The sequence below is a fragment of the Elgaria multicarinata genome, chromosome 6 (assembly GCF_023053635.1).
Source record: "Elgaria multicarinata webbii isolate HBS135686 ecotype San Diego chromosome 6, rElgMul1.1.pri, whole genome shotgun sequence".
Classification (NCBI taxonomy): domain Eukaryota; kingdom Metazoa; phylum Chordata; class Lepidosauria; order Squamata; family Anguidae; genus Elgaria; species Elgaria multicarinata.
Window position 1 is genome coordinate 70,286,063 of NC_086176.1, and position 16,341 is coordinate 70,302,403.

The following is a 16,341-nucleotide window of genomic DNA, read 5'->3' on the forward strand; positions in this document are numbered from 1 at the left end:
GTATCGCCATGTTGTTTTCTAGGTTTTGAAGCTAACTATTTAAATAGGCAAGGGTTAATTTGTTTCCTTTTTCATCCATTCCTAACCACCACCACCATCACCACCCCAAACATCAGAAGAGTTTCACTGTGGCGAGTTTGAAAACACATTAATTGTAAGAGCTGTTTTCAGCAATGCATGTCATTTAGAATTTCCCAGGCTGATGGGTCATCACTACGAAACGTCATGCCTAGTTACCTCCATCCGATACTATTATGTGACATGGCTGATGATAATGCATCAGCCCAAAGAAAGTGAAAAACAAGTGGATTAAATTTAGGGAGGGCTGCAGTTAACTGTTTCAGAAAAACAAATTACTCTTAAACACTATCCTTGCTTCTAAAGAGGAAAATACAAGCTGTGCACAGAACAAGATGTGGGCAATATTTATTTCCAAGACCCAGGAAAGTAGCATGTCCTGCTGTGTTTGTCAGGTATAGGTTAACTATAGGAAGGAAAGCTGGAAGGTTTTCACTTTCAGTAAACAAGAAATAGCTATAAGGATATTAGCTGAGGAATGGCAAAGAGCATGTGGAAACAAAGGATACTTTGGCAATGGTTTTGTTTCCACTTGCCAGCTCAGTAGATAGGGTTGGATTATCCATCATATTAAGTAAGCTACAGAGTAAGACATGAGCCAAATTGGATGCCCTGTTGTGGGATAACTATCTGAAAGTTTCCCATTGTACAGAGTTGATCCATTCTGCTCCTCACATTGCATTCTTTTTTTTTAAAAAAAAGTACCTACAGCTCGGTACACAATGTTTTCTCCTATATCAGAGAATATCTTTGTTAAAAACAAAAAGAAGTACAGTATTGTTAAAATAATAATAGCAGTCAGTAATCAAACCATCAATCAGCAGAATCATTCATAAAAGCAGTAGCAGCTACAGCTCAAAGGCCTGGGAAAACAGTGAGGTCTTGACTTTCCTCCTAAAAAAACAAAATAAGGAAAAGTCAGTCTATTAGTGCAAGAATATGTTTTAATGAACTTAAAACTTCCAGTGTTTGTGTTTAGAGCTATATTCTTCTTTGGAGATACTTGTCAAGATTAAAAAAAAATCTCTTTTTGAGTTTTGTTTTTAAATCAAATGCTTAATTAACTTATCAGCTACTTCTTTCAGAAAAATGGAATGACCGTTTTGGTTGTTTTTCTTTCTCACAATAAAGACTGTTCCTTCTCAGTGTGTCTACATACAGCCTTATCAAGCAGGCACACCAAGTTCCTCTGTGCACTCTGCATTTTCTCAGGGAAAATGCTTGAAGTGGCCCTGAATCCAGCCACATTGTAATGATGTCATCTGTGAAATGATAAAAGAGTCTGCAGCAATAGCCCGACAGCTTCAGTAGCAACTAATGTGAACACATGCTGGGCAGAAGTATTTGAAGAATGAGTTAGGCCATGTCCGTCAAATGTTTACGTCTTTATTTATTACTTTTCTATAATACCCAATAGCTGAAGTTCTCTGGGCAGTTAACAACAATTAAAACCACAATCTACAATATGAAATACAATATAAAATTTAAAAGTTTCAAACTACAGTGTAAAAGGAAAATCAAAATAAAACCTAGAAGCAGTGGAGAGGTTTAAAATATCAGATGGAAAGGTTTAAAATACCAGATTAAAACAACGCAACTCAAAGATTAAAATGCCTGAGAAAACAAAAAGGTCTGCACCTGGTGCTGCAAAGAGCACAATATACCTGCCATTTCACAACTGGGGTGCCACACCAGGAAACACCTTCTTTGTAGCCACCCACCACATTTCCTTTGGCATGGGCTACTGGAGATCCAGTTTCCGGACCATTTTCAAAGGCAGCCCATGTATATAACACACTGCAGTAATTCAGGCAAGAGGTTATCAGAGCAAGAGAGTGACTTTCTGTATTATGAAAAAGGACAGCAGAAAAAGGACATTTGAGTGACATCTGCCGACGCATCCAGGGTTATCCCAAGGCATGTTGCTGCTTGAGGAGAAGCAGAAAATGCCCACATCTACACCCCTACCCAGTCAAGATGTATAGTGTCCAATGCCAGTGAACTTATTTTGACAAGTTAGGCGGGTGTTAGCATCAGGGCAGAATTTTGGGGTAGAATTCCAGGGCCCTGCTTAGCAGAGTACAGAAGAGGGCACCCAAAACATATCAAGGCTGGCTTATCACATTTTGAATTCCAGGGCCTCATCCCCTCCCCAACAGTAAAAATAGATCAATAATACATTAAATAGCTTATCATTTGATGCCCTTTTGTGACACTCCAAAACAGTTGCCTGAGGTGGCCAGCTCTCTCTTCCTAATGGTAGGGCAGGCCCTGCCATGTCTGGAGCTTGTACATCTCACATCACATCACCTTTGCCTGCTGATCAATAGTAAAATTACACACAGTTCAGAGTTTGGCACACTTGAGTCCACTGGACTGTTGCTTCTTTTTTGGATGGAAGATGGGAGGCTGTCAGTGAAAACATGAAAATGTACATGTACTTCCAATCTCTGTCAAATAGATTATCACCATATCTTATATCATCAGGTAAATCAGTTCTTCAGTCCAACTCAAACTTTACCACCACCTCTTTCGGGAAGGGCCTGTACCATGTCAGAGTCCTCTGGTCTATACAGCAAAAAGAAGGAACTATTAAAAAGTTAAGAAGAAATAGTAGTGAAAGGGGACACTAATGAAAGTAATAGAACATAGCTCACATTTCATGGATAAGATATTGTTTACTATTAATTATTCCAGATTACAATAAACATTTTGAGTGTGTTCGCATGACACACTAACCCATCATGGGTGACTGCCAATGATGGGTTAGCATGTCATGTGAACCCTGAACGTTCTTATCAGGGTGGGTTGTTTTTCCTATCTGCAGTAGGGGCTCTTTTACCCATGATGGCTTGGCATGTTGTGTGAACCCAGACATGCCCACCCTTCATGGATAAAGGGCACCAAGCTAAGATCCATTCAGCAAAAGCAGCAAAAAACCCTGCCACTCTTGCCAAGTGTGGCCGCATTCACCATTAGTAATCACAACCAAGCCGCTGCCAGTTCCCCTTTCCCCTTGCCACTGACTGCCCTTCCAATGGTGCTGAAATGGCACCTTGGAGGGACTGTCACCCATTCCCTTTGCTCCTGCCAAATCTCCTTCCCAGCTCCGATCAAAGCAGCAAGAGCAATCTTTAGGGTTAAATGGGGATATGCATGTGTACTTTTATGGGAAGGCGCAGAGAGGACCGGGGGAGTGGGATGCCAAATGCCCCCTTTAAGGGGCTAGTCCACATGGGAAATTTGCAGGTAAGTGAGTCATTTTAAACCATTTCCCCCATCTCATGGGATTACAACATTGTTTTAAATTCTGTATCTGTATATTTTAATGCTGTGTTTTAAACTGTATTTTATTATCTTATGAACTGTTGTAAACTGTCCAGAGAGCTTTGGCTATTGAGTGGTATAAAAATAAATAAATAAATAAATAAATATTAGGGGGAAAGTTTAAAACTACCCACTTACCTGGAGAATTCCCATGTTTTTATAGGTGGACTAGCCCCTTAAATGTGCCTCCCCATTTGGCAACCCACTCTCCTCTATCCTCCCTCTCTTTGCCATAAGAATATATACACATCCCTGTTTAAGCTGCTTCAGGGTTGTTTGCCCACATTGTGGGTTATTTGCCCAATTGTCTGGTGGGTGCACTAACTATGCACTGTGGGGTGTTTGCAAAACAACCCATAGTGTGTGGCTAATCAGTCATCATGGACTGTGGGTGTCATGTGAAGGCAGCAATGTGTTGTATACATCAACATAGCCTCATTTTTCCTAGCCCAAACCCCAGAATTTAGAATTCTATTTACTTTTGAATGATAATTATATGCTATTTTATCTTTCTGGCAATGTTTGAGGTGTTTTAGACAGAACAACAGGAAGAAAACAGAAAACAATTCAAAGCAGCATAAAAGCAAAATAAACTCCTTGCTAAACGCATACTAGTGTTTTTCAGCTCTTTTCATGTGTGGATGACTCTAAGGTCCAAGATCAGAAAGAGGAGCATTCAATACATCTTGGGGCCACCATGAGAAAAACAAATAAAATAATGAACTATACCATTTCTGTCTCTGCATCAGACCCTCAAGCTTCAAAATCCCATGGCCTCTGACTTAAGGAGAACAAAAATATAGATGCAAGGAGCCAAAGATGTCATGAAAACATCTTGCTCATTTGACATATGAAGTTAACAAAGCAGATAAACTGAAGTTTACTTGAAGGGTTTATTTTCTACTACATCTGCTTCTCAAGCGATAGTGAAACTGTTCAGTATACATGAACTTTTGATTATCATAGAATTCAAAATGTGTCTTCTTTTTCCTGCCAGGCATTAACACTGGAAATGGCATCTGCCTGTTGAACATGGATATCCCAAAGGGGAAGCCTATGCAGCATTTTTATTAAGTGTAAGTCTGCACACGTATAGTTTCTCTATCGTTTAGATGAAAGAAAAGGGTACATGTGCACACATGTAGCCTTTTCCCCCTCAGACATCTGCCCTCTATTTGTGGACAGTGGAGAAAGTTATGGCATGGTACATGACTTTAGGGGTTGGCCTAGCTGGCACATTTTCATCCTTTCCCCATTTGTGAAGAGAGCTTCAGTAGCATAAAAATGTACAAACCAGGAGGCGAGAGATTGCCCAAGCTAAAGCTACCCCTTCCTAGCCAGTACTATTGTGATAATAGAATCATAGAGTAGGGATGTCTAGCGTGAGGAAATCTGACTCTCTTGGGGCTCAATGGATTTCCCCTAAGCCCTTGGCTCAGCTTACTGCAGGTCGCTGTGCACAGGATGGAGAATGAGAAATTTGCATATAGTAGTGTTAGTAGCTTGCCCGAAGAGCAACAGGGAAATTCTCCCCTCCTGCTCTTCTGGCTCCGCTGCTACAGGCAACCATTGTCACTCTCTCTCTGCCGTAGTCAACCTGGCAGGTGTCACGTGGACTCTGGGGGGTGAGTAACAAGCAAAAGTTTCCTGAGCTCCACGCCCCCAAACAGATTCCTCTGATAGCCCTATCCTAGAGTTGTAGTGCATCAAACCACTGCTCGGGGAAGGCTGTGCAATGCAAGAGACAGCTACATCAAGCCTCTGCCATTGCCACCAGTGATCAACCCTCCCTCTCTCCCTTTCTGACACATGGAGACTCATAGGGCTGGGGCATGACAGTGGCAGGGAAAGAGCATGTGTTGTATGGTGGTGGTGGTGGTGGTGGCAGTGGTAGGGTGGGAAGGCTCCCAGGTTTTCAGCTGTGGGTGGGAGTGGAAAGGCTATGAGCTGGCCCGAACCGATCACATTGAGTTGGTCCAGCTCACATGGAGGCAAACCAGAGTCTGGGGGACTGAGCTACTGGAAGCTCATTGAACACCCCCCTGCTGGATTCTCCCCACATCCATATCCATTGGTTCTAGTGCTGCCTTCTGGAACAACCGAGATCAACTCTGCTCCACCTTCTGCATGAAGTCCACTATCATGTCTCCTTTAAATATACTCTATTTTTTTTACAATTGTTCCTCATCATAGGACTTGGTTTCCAGATCCTTCACTACCTTGGTCACTCCTCTCTGGACATGCTCCAGTTTGTCAATATCCTTCTTAAAATGTCGCACCCAGAACTGGACACAGTATTCCAAATGAGGCCTGACTAGCACAGAATGGAACTGAACTATTACTTTCCATGTGCTTTATATAAGATCTTTCTTCACTCCCCACCCACCTACAGAAACATAACTGTTTTAACATTTCACATGTGTAGGTTACTGGAGCCCCAGGAGAGAAGCAGACATTCCTTTCTCATAAAGTGAGAAATGGGCATTAGTCTGTTCAATGAGTAAAACAATGGAATTAGAATCAAGTAATTGTTTTGCTTTGTTGTAATATTTGAGGAGCTTGGTTGTTTTCAACAGGCCTGCTACTAAAATCAGTTGAAGTAATTTTATTCAAGAACAATGTACCAGATATTGGAAAAACTAGCATTCATAGATCACATTGCTCCTAGAGATGGGCAATCTGTCCAGTTTCTGTTTGTTTCTCATTTTCCATCTTTCCCATCTTGTTTGTGTAACTTTTTAAAAACAAACAAAAACATCTGCATGAAAATTCACATGCATTTTGTATGGATTTCTCATAAAATAACATTTTCCTACACATTTTTGCCAAACATACCCATTTTTGCAAGCAGGATTCCCATGTGTGTATGTGTGTTTCCTACAGATCTATGCATTTCTGTGTATATTTTTCCCTAATATACAAATCCTTGTATGCATTTTAATTTGGAGAACTTCATTGCAAAATTCTGAGAATTATGAATACTGAAGGATAACTGCATTCTGGATTGCATATTGATTCCGGAAGTGTGTACTTGTTAAGTTCTTATCAAAATGCAAACTGAACAAAATTCTCCCCGTTCCTAAGTCTACCACATAGTGAACCACAGTGTTTAGCCTCTCCACTTACAGAAGTGTAGTTCTAAAATAAAAGTTAATCTATCCTTACAATGGAAGAATGCTATAATATATGTGCTGGATTACTTAGCATAAAATCTGCCATCTGGTGCTTTACTTTTACTTGGTAATGATATAAAATTATATTATTATACCAGATTTTATCTGTTAATTACCAGGCTGTATAAACAATGTCATAAGCAAATGGTACAATACAAAACAAGATGTTACAGCAACGTGGCTTTAATAATACCAGCATTACTATCTAACACATCTTTTTATTACATCTAAGATGAAACCTGTTTGTAAATTGTATTCAATAAGATAAAGAAAGTCGAGTACAAACCTAGCTGCTATAGTAACTGTGAAGGAACCACATTACTCTTTATTATTATTAATGCAAAAGGACAAGTGTTGAGACTTATGACTGGTTATCAGTTTTGTACTGTAGTTAAATACCTTAGCAGAAAATGAAACATGAGATAAAAGTGTATCTAATTAGGCTTAAAACTTCTGTGAAGGTTACAATGTATGGGTCATGACCACTAACAGAGGCCTTGGTTACAGTTGCTAAGGATGATAGCACCTTTGACAGTTAGCAGAACTGAAACTGAGTATCAATTATATACTGGTCAGGGGCATTAGAAGGGATTAAAGTGACTGATGTTCTTCTGCGAATCACTCAAAAATAACTTCTATCACTCCTTGGTTAAGACCAATAAAGGAGGTTCTGCGAGGTGGCCACCTGTTACTGGCCAGATCTTGTGGCTAGCAGAGAATAACAACATAGGCACAACATTGTCAGGGGTTAATCAGTTGAGTTTAGGCAGAAAATACCCTGGGAAAGGAAGACCGAAGGAAGAAAGATGAGTTGGCGGAAGAAAAGGCAAACCTGAAGAGATTAAGGCTGGTTTGAGAGGAAGACTCATATGCCGAAAAGAGCCTAGAAAGGGATGGACAAACACAGTAGCAAATGACAGAGCGATTCAGAAAGTTGTGCTTAAAGAAGCAGAGCGAATTCAGAAAGCAGGCAGTTGAGAATCTCGAGCCAGAATCTTCAGTGTGATAGTCCTGATCCAGATATAAACTTCTCTTAAGAAATAAATTCTCATTGAGACCATCCATCCATCTGTCTAAAGGAGAAGCAGAGTGAGAGCAGGACTTGAGAGAAGACTTCAGTTCAGAAATTCACCCTTTTCTGTGAGTGCTAAGCTGGAGAGAGAGAGCGACTATGTAGGCTCTTGATTTAAATATGTGGTTAATTAAACAAAGGTGACGCCTTCCTTAGCGACTATACAAACTATGAATAAGGAAGACATGTGAAGTGATAACACTTTCTCTTACAACAATATATTAACCTGAAATCTTTATTCCTCCTAAATATAATTTCATTATATTTGTACTGTGTTTTATTATTGTACCGTCATTTTATATCTTTTGATGAAGACAGTTTAATATGCAACTAAATAAATAAAACAATGTTAGAGGCTGCTTTGCTTAAACATACTTTATGTTGGCTGGATCTTTCAATGTTTCCCTATTTGTGTTTCAGAAAGCTCTGCCTATACAGGTGGACCCCTATGCAGATGGATCATGACCCTGAAAATGTGTAGTTTTTAAGCAGAAAGACTAAGGTTCATGTTTACTTACTGAAGGAAATTCAATGGATTTAAGCAACTAGCAATCTTATAGCTGAAATCTTTATTCTTCCTCGCTGCTTCCTTCACAGAGGATTGTTCATGCTCTCATTATGTCACTTTATAAATTATATTATATGGATTTGGGAGGGGGTGCACAGTTTTATGTGCCTCTGAAACACGTTTCACACTTCTGGGCACAGTTAAACAAGATAACCAACTAATACAGTTACAGCCATAATTGTCACTGTAAGCTAATGAGCTGCTTTACAAATTTAATAAGGAAAACCTCCTAACCCCATCTTCTTCCACTTGCCCCTGACAGAGGAGCCAATTTGAATAGGTTAAGAAGGATTATTGGGTGTTATTAGCTTTGCTTTCCATTCAGAGCAAAACAGAAGAGTTGACACTGCACCTTTCACTTTGAGATGGTTTTCATGGGAATACGGGGGAGCATTTTCACAACTTTAAACAAGGCAGCTGACACTGATGTGTACTCTATCTGCTGGCACTTGTCACTTGTATTAAGTGCAAGGCAAAATAATTGTGTCCTGTTCAACCTCTGTGTTTGAAGAAACACAGAAGAAATCACAAAGGTATACAGAGCAAGTATGAGGTGTTTCTTGTGAGATTAGTTGTCTAATCACCTTAAAATGACACCAGGCCTGCATTATACTCCAGCTGTGGGGACAGCAGCTATAGACACTACCCAGTAGCTTAAGTGATTGTCTCTCTCTTTATCAGACAGGTTTTTCTTTTTGTTTTAAGCCAGCAGAATTTAATTTGCCATTTAATTTTAGGTGAGCAGTCCATTCTCCATCCTTTGTCCTTTCTTAAGGAAATGTATTTGTTTGATGGCATTTGTTGCACTATGATGAGATGATGGCTTAAGGTTTTGGAGAATCTTGAGGATCAATTATATCTGTGATTTCCATAGTACAGTACTAGTGCAAATAGCTACTGAATTACTTTCTTTTGGGATGGATGTTAAGAAACCAATCACAAAATGGCAGCCCTAAAACATTTTGCCATACATGCATAAAACTAGAATGTCAGAGAACAGGCAAATGTAGAACCTTTTCTGAGACCTACAAGCTCTTCCCATTTTCTTTTCAGTAACAAAGGGATTACTTGCTTTCCTAACAAAAGCATTACAAGCAAAGAGATTTCCTTAGATCAAGGGCCTTCCTAGACGAGGCCTTAGCGCGCCTTCTGTCCCGGCTTCCCTGCTGTGAGTCCAGATGACGCACAGGGAAATCCGGAGACAGGCCGTGCTGAGGCCTCCTCCAACGCGCCATAAGCCAATGCGCTTATGGCGCGCTTTTTCCCCAGCTCCGGCCTCAGGCCGGAGCTGGGGAACGTCTAGGGACTTCCGCAGCTTTTCGCGACTCCTCGCTTACTCGCAAGGAGCCGCGAAAAGCCGCGGACCTGGCACAGCCCTCCCCCCGTGCCACCCACCCTGCCACCCACCCTCCCAGCCTTCGCCCCCCCCCCCCGTAAAAATAAATAAAAAAACCCCTTACCTTGTCCGCTGTCTTCGGGCCGCACCCGGCCCCTTTAAAATAATTTTAAAAATGGCGGACGACGCAGGGCTTCCGTCCTCCCTGCGTCTCCGCCGTCTGTAAGCCTGGGGGAGGCGCGCTAACGGTAGCGTGCCTCAGCCCCACCTCCCTGCCGGCGTAAGCCGGCAGGTCTAGCAAGGCCCTTAGTGTCACTGGGTTGTAGACTGGGAGCACCACTGTGTTTCTATTCATCGACTAGAGTGTTGGGCTTTACATATGAACAACTGTTCTTCTGATTCTCTTATTCATCTGTGTAGCTCTGTGGGGGAACTCCACTCCCCAGCACTGCTGCCACCTATGGGGAAACTGCTCCTTTCTGGCGCAGTCCCACCTATTGGGATTCTTATTTTAGCAAATGTTTATATTTGGGCCTAAGGAACTCTCTGCTACGATAAGTTCCTCAAGATGACTCTTTTCCACTGCCAGTAATTCTGTCAGAATACTTTACAATCTCCTAGTGGGAATCTACACTAATGTTATTCTAACGTTATGAATGGGTTACTGTGATACACAGCGTCACATGACCCTGTGTATCTAGCGTAGTTAATGAGTTGTACTTACCGGTTTTATTTCGTTGTCCCCTTTCATTATTGCTCAGTAGTAGCGCTTGTATTGATTGCATGTGCCCCGTTCTATCAACATGAGCTCTTCTCCGGAAATTTTAAAGTGAGTTGGTCAGCCAATTGCTTCCCTGGGGGAATTTCCACTTTTGTTACTTGCCTTTAACAACTGTTCTACCAGTGTTTTGCCTCGTGTATGACTGCACTAGTCCTACATCCTATCCTAGCAAATGTGGGGGAGGGGGAGTGAAGGAAAGAAAGCAAGAAGTGGGTGGAGCAAACTGAGCAGCTCAGCTAATCACAGAGAAGAGGGAGAACAGCTACAACGAAAGAACAAACAGTGTGCCCTGGAATAATGAATTAATAACGTAAAAGCTAAATGTAAGTAACGCTACATTCCCATAGTGTGCCCCGTGATGATCAAAACCAAAACATTAGAAATGCACAGTAACAACGTTATAAGACTAGTGTAGATCCACCCCTAGTTGCTGATATAAGAAGCTTAGGCCTGAGATGGGCACCAACACTTGAGACAAGATGATCTATTAAACAAGTAATTTATTAAAGGGGTATTTAAGGGATTACTGATATTTACTTTGGGGTTTTCAGAAGACTGCTTAGTGTCAATTCATAAGGACTCAAGAGACATTTTAGCTATTATAAGCCTCTAATGATTTCTTTTATCTCAGGCCAAATTCCCTAAACCTCCACCCCTACCAAATATACTTACAACCAGGCCCAGCTTCTGGGCATAGTCTTTCTCTGCCACCAAATCTCCTCCTGTTGTATTTCTGGCTGCTTGGATAGTCTATCTGGGGTTTTATTGCCTGCTTGTTTAACCTTCTTCTGGCAAGATCTTAGAGCAGCCTCCTGGCATAACACAGCTGCTCCTTTCTCCTGATCTTCAGCAGCCTCATACGGTTATCCCATAGAGCAAGAATTGCCTATCATTCCAGGCCTTAGCTATTCACTTTCTCCTCAGCTCTCTCCTAGTCCTTTTATAACACTCCACACCAACCAGCAGACCATCTTCCTCCCAAGCTACCATTGACTAACTCCCAACTGTCAACTATCATATCTTAACTGTCATTTTCCACTTAGTTAGAGTCCCAGCCAATCAGAACTGAATTTACCTATCCAGGTCCCATCTAATAATATTTGAAGTAATTGTTTCTCTCTTTCTCTGTCTTCAGAATGTCACTTTGACATGAATAAAACAAGGCCTCAGCCCTATTCAGATACTTTATTGCCTCATAGAGGCCACACAAAGTAAACATTACATAACAATAGTTATAGACAGGGCACTTCTTCACAAGCTCACTGTGTAGCCTTGGCCAAATCATTATCTCTCAGCTTAGCCTAATTCCCTGTTTATTTCATACACCCCTTATAACAATGAAATAATCACAGATATCAAAGTGATAACATTTTACCAATTCCTTTGGAGATATGATGGGGGGGGAGAAAGCAAGAAAAGCAGCAGTAGACCTAGGATCTCCTGTCAGAGCCTAATTAACATTCATTATACCAACATGTATTATACTTATGGGCAGCATCCAACATTATTGGATTATTGGTTCCATGGGCAGAGCTCCCAGTCAGTTTTCAGGGACCACACCTTTCATCTCTGTCTCTTGTGCCACAGACCACCCCATTTAGAAATGCCCCCTCTGTAGTCTATTGGGAAAAGGAGGGGTGGAGAACTTAGATTCCTGGAATTCCCTTCTGCCAGTTGGGATGTCAGATGTCACCCAATGTTCAGAAGACAGTGTGAATGTGCCTCAATGTAAAGTTTGAAAACAGGCTAATTATAATATACATATTTCTTCACACCAGACTGATGACCTGAGATATAAGTGCAACAATAATATTCTGGGACTTCTTGCCCCCTTTACTTTCCTCTCAATCTCCCCTTTCATAATTTCTAGTGCTCTTAAATCATATCACACGGTGCTGAGAATCTCATTACTGGTACAGAGCACAGATCAAAATTAATTTTAAAGTAAAATCAATTGCATGGCAGAAAAAAAGATCACCATGAAGCAGTAAAAAAAAAAGTGTTTTCTTTGACAATATCAATAGGTATTTGAATTTATCAATTTTAGCCAAATTAATGTCATATTCAGAAATTACTGACCTGAGTAATTGGTGTAAAATATGCAAAGGGAGGATGATAGCAATAATTTCCGCATAAAATTGTCTGCCAGCACTTTCAAGTGCCGAACATTCCAGTTCAGCCATGATAGTGTTAAAAACAACAACACTGGAAGAAGTTTCAGAAGACCTGTACTTCACAGACTTGTCTTCAGCAGTGACATGCGAGGTGATTTTTCAATGTATCATCAATGGAAGTCATGCTTACTCTTTCAAATCTTCAGGCCAACCTGTCACTGTCAGTTCCTGGAACTTTTCCTTGGAGTAATCTCTCTTCTCCCCCACCCCCACCCCCCGCCGCCTTTTTAGACCGGAAATTGTTATTTGCTGTGGATGTCAGATTTGATTCATCTGTCGAATCTTGGGCTAGAAATAAGTACTTTTTTCTCTTGCTTCAGCTGGACCTGTACAGAATAAGATTGAGATCTGAATAAAGATGAACATCACTTGCTTGATGGGCAGGATCTCCTGAACCTCCCCATTCAAGTAGACAGGGAAGCTACCTTAACTACCTCATCTTTTGAAATTCCTTTGCTTGTGCTGATAATGTAGCTTTATAATGCAGAGCTTTTAAAAATGCAAAGTATCAAAGTGTTGAAACCCTATTAGCAGGATATTTTCAAAGTATTTGTTATTGTTCATCATTTTTATAACATTCTTTGAAAGTTTTAATTACTAATCTTCATAACAATTAAGAAGATTATTCATATTTGTCATTTACAAAGGTGAAAAATTCACTGTGAAAGGAATTTCCTCAAGGCTATCCTGTATATTATAGATGCAGGCTGTAGAACCTAGTTCACCTCCCCCTCCCTCCCACACACACACATAATCCACACCCAGCAGATTATAAAATAGATATTTTCTCTAATGAAAAATATAACAGCCATTCCTTTGTAATAATAATTTGTCTTCCCATAAAGAACCGGTGTTATGCATATAAAATTAGATAGATAGATAGATAGATAGATAGATAGATAGATAGATAGACAGATAGACACAAGCATACCTAAGAAAATATGTCTCCCCTACCTAGGAGTACCAATTATAGTCTGCCACAGCTTGAGAGCCCATTACCTCAAACTTACACACTCATTAGCTTAGATACACCTTCCTTCCTTCCACTATTCCTTCCTCTATTCCTAAAAGTTAATGGTGATTTCCTGGCCTTGACTTTTGATAGTGCAGACAGAAAGAACAGTCACAATGACATGAGCCTTTTTTTTTTTTACCCAAAATTTACCTCAGTACTAAGCCTCGGCACATATTCTTCAGAAATGTCTGTCTTGCTTAGAGAAAATAACCCAAAATAGCTCCAATTTTTCCTCTCGTTGTTTTTTAGCCAATGAGGCATTGTGGCCTGCACTGATTCAGTTTCAACCTGCTGTATAAATATCTGCAGTAGCCATGCTGATATTATGGAGTCACTGTTTGGAAGAAGATATTCAATATATACAGGGGAAAATTAAATGCAGAATGCCAAAATGACTTCTTTAGAATGTCCTGTTGCATTTGCTTCCTTTTATTATCTTTGCCAGAGGAGCAGTATCTCTTTGTGACAGTGATAGCTTCTTGTGTGGATGCACAAAGATGATGAGAATAAAAAACGTATTGGACATGACTTGCCTGAAGAATTTGTTAATGCGCCTCACTGTCATACGCTCAGGCTTATATTCCTTCTCAGCCTACTGAGTTACTTGACCAACTGGGCCATTTGTGATGTAGCAAACCATGAATATGTACACATTATCATGATGCGAGGAAATCAGCTCGCACTTGAATGAACACATATATTTAGTCTTGCTCATTAAAGTAATGAATTCCAACCTCCTTGAAGGTAATATCCTGCTTACCTAAGCAAGTGGAAGATGCACTAAAAAGGGAGGCTCTTTGACCAACTCAAGCTTGTCTTATTCATCAGGTATTAATCATTAGCTGTAATTTGTTAATACCTAGGTAATTTATAGGTTAATTATTTGCCCAAGGTTTTGGACATATAAAGGAAATACCTAAAAGTTCATTAGGATCAATGACTAGTCTCAGAAGTAAAGCAATAGCTCAGTGGTAAAGCATACCCTTTGTATGAAAAGGTCCCAGGTTCAATTCCTAGATTTATAGTTCAATAGGACTTGGATTTAGATAACTGTGTGCAGGCAAGCTGGTGTCTCCAGATCGTTTGAACTGCAACTTCCACAGTCCCTCACCATTGGCCATACTGGCTGGGGCTGATGAGAGTTATAGTCCAAAAGATCTGGAGGGCACCAGGTTTCCTACCTCTGGTGTGTAGGATTGCAGCCTTAGTTATACAGACATGGTACCTTATATTAGCTAGCCCCAGGGACATGTTCAAATCTGGGTTTTTAGCTGCTTATGCACTATGTAACAGAAGCCAAATGAGTGATGAGGAAGAAAATAAACATACCAATCTTCATCTGTAGCATAGTGTGAAATCTATCTCATCTTTCTTTCATTGCACAGCAGGTAATCAAATACATGCTATGGGACACAGCTGATGTCTGCTGCATTGCTGCACATTCAAATGAGGGGGGGGGAATGTTGATCATAAGAGATGAAACAATACAGATCAGAAAATGGAGTGGAATTTCCTACTTGTACTATATTATGGAAACAAATCTCTCACTACTGTCATTTTCTAGACAGGCTTTGAAATCCAAATGTGTCATGGGGAAAAACACACACAGAAGAAACTAGGACCTATGGTAAAGCATCCAGACTGATTCTCACATGATGCCTCCAGTTCTGCCAACTCACCCACATCACCTAAATTTAATTATTTGCTATATTCATATCCCAAATTTCTTCAATGGCACTCAGGGCAGGGCATTTATGTCCCCCAACACATATTCTGCTATCCTCACAACAATTCTATGAGATGGGCTAAAATAAGAAAAGTTGATGGGGCCAATTCACCTCTTGAGCTTCATAGATGACCAGGGAACAGAACCTGGTTCTCCTTAATCCTAGTGAAGCAGTCTAACCACTATGGATTCCTAGAGGGCAGAAGAATTGCCAGTAAACCCCACAAGCAGGCTTAGGTAGAGTAATATTATGAGTTTATTGTTCAAACCATTATGGTAATTACAAGGTATAGGTAGAGAAAATCACACTGTCCTGTGTCTCCTGCCTGTCCTTATTTTACTTGAGATCTATCTGGAAGAGTATGCTCTAGGAGATCCTGTTCCTATAGCACATTCACAAATGTCAGTGGTGAAAAATCTAATCACTATCAGGTCCTTCTGGACTATAATGTCACTTAGTAACAACAAAGGTAGAAATAGAGAGGGAGATCAAATAAGGCACTAATTCAAAAGACTATGGGCCAAACCACACTTTCTACTATTGTGTTAGTGTAACTGAGGCTGCTATTTTCCCTTACTCTTGTGTGAGTACACATGGTCTTGATCTGAATTGTGACCATGGCACTCCAGGAAGGAAAGATTAAACATTTTCCTTGGCTTGTTTCCCTCCCCATCCCACCCCCACTTGAAATTCCACTCCCCATTGAATCAATGGAAGCTTTTCCTCATTGGGGGAAATTTTTTGGGGGAAGGTTTAATCCTTCACTCCTAGAGTGCCATAGTCCAGATACCTGAACTATGGCCTACGCACACTTACACGACTGTAAAGGAAAATAGCTACAGTGATGCAGTTAGTAGACCGGGTATTTTGGCCCTGTAACTTACATACTATATGTAAAGAATAGTCAGCCAGCAAATAACTAATCTGCCAAAGTAAAATAAAGCATATATTGGCAGCAATTTCTGCCTTGTTATCTAATGCATTTGATTTGGCCAGACCATCACCAGCATGAATAGACTATCCCTTTCACATTGTTGCTCTATAAAACCAATAGCCGACTCCTGTATTCTTTGGGGGCTGTCTCTTTTCT